Source organism: Lolium perenne, chromosome 3 (assembly GCF_019359855.2).
Source record: "Lolium perenne isolate Kyuss_39 chromosome 3, Kyuss_2.0, whole genome shotgun sequence".
In the NCBI taxonomy this organism is placed as follows: Eukaryota; Viridiplantae; Streptophyta; class Magnoliopsida; order Poales; family Poaceae; genus Lolium; species Lolium perenne.
In genome coordinates, this window is record NC_067246.2 from 90,031,288 (window position 1) to 90,035,305 (window position 4,018).

The window sequence follows — 4,018 nt, forward strand, 5'->3', positions numbered from 1 at the left end:
AACATGGGAGCATATGCTCCCTTTATTTTAAAATTTATCTTACACATATTTTGAATTTCAAAAAAATTGAAACAAAAAATTCGCACGTACATTTTCACGTGCTACGCGCTCACAAAGTTGTTTCATAAAAAATGGACTTGTCATGTGACGTGTGTAAAAAAGACAAAACTCAGTGCTAAAAATAATGTTTTTTACAAGGTAAATTTTCTCTTTTTTACATAGACCACAAAAAATATTGATTTTTCCTGAAACTTGAGGAATGCACATATATTATGGAGATGTACATGTAGAATTTTTTGTCAAAAATTTTCGACAACTCGAAATATAATTTTTCGGTATAGGGAGCATACGCACCCGGGAGCCGAATTGAATTTCCGTCTCTGTTGTTTCATCCTGTCTCTCAAGTTTCGTTTCAAGCACGTTCTAAACAAAAGCTAGCTCCTATCAAAATCTGAATTCTGGCTTTATGTCCAACGGAGCCAATCCTCTCCAACTAGCCCAACCGGTTTCCTTGTTTCTAATCTCCCAAAGCCCACTTCTCATTCTTGTCCTTTCCACCGAACCAGCACAGCCCATGAATCATGTCTAGTTGCACCCTTTCTTCCAGCTCTGTACGGCAGCGTATCCGCGTACTCGCACGTCGCTGTCTCAGCGATGGGACGGCCATCGACATCTCTTTCCTCTCCTATAAAAGTAAAACCAAGCACAGCACTAGCCCTGCAACCCTAGTCCCATTTCCTTCCCAACCGCCGCCACCTTCTCTTCCTCTCTAAACAAAATTCCTACCGAGCCAAACCGCCGCCTGTCTACTCCACGCCGCCGTCGCCGTGGACCGCCGCACGCCTAGCTGGGCAGCAGAAAAGGACTGCCTTGATCTCCTCGTCGCCCTCGTCTGCTTCACGGAACCTGGGACGCCAAGAGCTGCTCGAGATCTTCCACGTCTACACCGTCTATGTCCCGGCCACCTCGACGTCCTCGACGCCGGCGACCTCCTCTGCCTCCCCTTCCTCGTCGTCGAGCACCCCAGGGTGAGCAGCACACCTTTCGTCCTCCCCTGCATGCATCTATACCCCTGGATCGATGAAGAAACGAGAGAGAGAACGAGATCGAGTGGTTTCCAAAACGAAAACGTGCAGTTTTGATCTATTTCACGATCCTGTCTTTCGGTGTAGATCCTCGCCGGCACAGGTCACCCCAGCATGCGTATCTGGTACCATTACAAGCACGGCAACATCCTCTTTCTACTGGATCTTGAATCACCCAAAACGGAGCAGTAACGACGACGCCATCTTCTTCCAAAGTCGCCTCCAGAAACAGATGGTTTCCAGTTTTCAGTTTCTCTGTGTCGTCGTCCCGTTTTCCGGCGAGCTTCCCCGTCGACACGGTGCATCGTTTCCAACCATTTTGGTCCCATTCGACCCATGGCACATTCTTATTGCTCAACCTGTTGAGAACCACGCTGGAGCATCACCCAGTTTCTCGCCATCTTCATCCAAAGTTCCTGCCAGCCGCTGTCCAGTTTCAGATGCAACTGTCAAAAGTTCAGTTATCGTGGTGGTGTACACTTCACCTTAGATGCGTCCTGTCTGTACGCAAATCAGAATCATCAGCCCACTGGTACCATCCCTGTTCCTTGAACCGAGTGGCCTGAGTTCGAATCCCCTTGGCGCGGATTAAACCCAACATTTCTGTATCTGTTCCCGCTCAATTCAAACTCAGATGGTTTTTCAATTGATTCAAATATGCACTTTTACAAATCCAATTGCTACAAATTTTATATTCATTTTGATCAGAAAAATGCAAGGAACAAATTTTATATTCATTTTGATCAGAAAAATGCAAGGAACATGATTATGCCATCCATTCGTCTGTTTGCATCTTGCATCATGTCACGCGTTGGTAGTCGTGCATTTTTACCTCACATATACGCGGAGTATTTTGGAATTATCGGATAAGAATTCCCCGCTCCGTTTAATATTGAAGTAGCTCACCCTTGCCATGTCTTGCCATGCTAATCAACAATTAACTTTGCCGGTAGATATGCAACTTCAACCTAATTTGTTTGTTCGGGGTTCCGACTCCGATTAATATGGATAAGTTGCATCGCATCATGTTTACCATGCCATGCATGTTATATCATGATCATGCTGATTCTTTTGCCGTAGTAGTAAGATTTGCATCCGTTGTTTGTTCCAGCATTTGCTTCTTCCCGGATAGGATCACGAAGTGGTGTGGTGAGATACGACAAGTGCTCCTGCAGCTTTTCACAGGCGAGCCCTCTCTCTTCACCTATTTTACTCTCTCCCTCGCATTGCTATCCCTATGTTGCGATTCTTTATCGTGTCACGTGTCCTATTCCACTTGTTTACCATAATACTCCTATATGTATCATTCCTTACCCATAGCCGTTGCTTGATGTTTGAGCCTTGCGAGTCGTAGGCGTGTTTAGGCTTTGTTGTTTATCTCGATCTGTTATCGGGATATGTTGGGTTGTTGGGAGGTTATCACATGCTATATCTGTTGATGGAGATACTCATGCTTTACTTAATTGTTAACAACTAAAATTGTAAGCAGAGGCATCTGTGAGCCCCTTTGCGAAAGCATCGGAACTTTGACTTGCTAATGTCCCCTAGGACCCGAGTTCTTGTTATCTGTTCCGAGATTGAGCGCTCTACCCGTACGTGGGGGAGTGGGACCCCCATCACCCACTACCTTTCCTTGAGTCTGTTTATTGGGAGCCACAACCTTGGTTTTATTTGCTCATATGCACGATATGCACGATTTACTTCCTGTTGCCTTCGGGTGTTTATATTCTGTACTGTACTCATATTGCGTGCCGACTTATCCTTGGCCGGTCGTTAGTGCCCGCCTTGGACGCCATCGCAACCTCTGGGTCCGTATCGGAGTACGGCCGAACTTCGTCACGGGTAGCTTAGTTGGGTGGCTCCCATTAAACTTTCTCTTGCATTGGGAACGGTCTTGATGTGAGACTCCACCTGTAGTAAGTGGGTTCGAGCATGCGTATGGTTACATTTGGGCAACCCCTGCAGGGTGTACATCTTATCGATAAGCCGTGTCCGCGGTTATGGACGACTTGGAATTGTATGGCTTGATCATAGAACAACTTACACCTTTATGTTGTTGATAATAATTTTCTAATAACTTGATTAGTAATATAGCATTACTACAACCGGTACCTAATAAAACTTGTCCACCGTTGAGTGCCTTTTACATTGCCTCTTCGCCTTGTTGAAGGGGATATGTGTAATCGGCTGGGTTATGTTTGTGTAGTATTTATCTGTTACCTTGTGCGCTCTCTTATCTTCTCTGAGTAGACGGATGTTGTAGCGAGTCTCTATTGGATAGTAGCTTTGCTGCCGCTAAACTCCACATATAGCCGGGTGAAGGTTATACCGCCCACCAGCGAGCATAGCTGGTCTTGTCTCGCAAGTACGTGCCAATGGTACTTACCCTCGCCTTCCTTTCTTTTTGTCTCCTCCCCCTTTTGTCGGCAACCGATGGCCCGACTTTGACAGGTACGAGATGACGACGTTAGCAAGGTTACCCTTCCGGCTTGGCCTGGGCAGGGTTATGGACGCCACTGGTTATCTTCAGGACTCTTAGTCCAATTTGCATCTTGTCCGTACTCGGATGTATTTGATCTTCTGTATGATTTGGATCTTTGTATGTATCTATTTGTATCTTGACTCGTTGGAGTCGTTGCTGAAATATATGTATCTTGTGGGATCTATTGTAATCCTATTGTAATGTTACCGCTCGTGTTAATTCCTCTGGCATCACGTGTGTGATTCTTCGCGCACGTCGTGTCGGAGGGCGTCTCTGAATCGATATCATGCGGATTTTGGCGGGATCGCTGGAATTCTCATGGTACCGGTTCCGGGGCGTCACACATAGATCACATCAATACTATCATAGCAATAGTTAACTTCATAATCTACGAGAGATTACAATCATACCCCACGCCAAGTACTACACGATGCACACACTGTCACAATTA

The 4,018-nt window shown here is 45.8% G+C and overlaps 1 long non-coding RNA gene across 1 annotated transcript; it reads left to right on the top strand.

Annotated features, from left to right (window-relative positions):
• The first annotated feature begins 725 nt into the window (after nucleotides 1-725).
• Nucleotides 726-3,773, top strand: LOC139838446 (uncharacterized). Its single transcript, XR_011755072.1, has 3 exons — nucleotides 726-1,028; nucleotides 2,197-2,270; nucleotides 3,537-3,773. It is a non-coding gene; the product is annotated as an uncharacterized lncRNA (long non-coding RNA).
• Nucleotides 3,774-4,018: the final 245 nt, after the last annotated feature.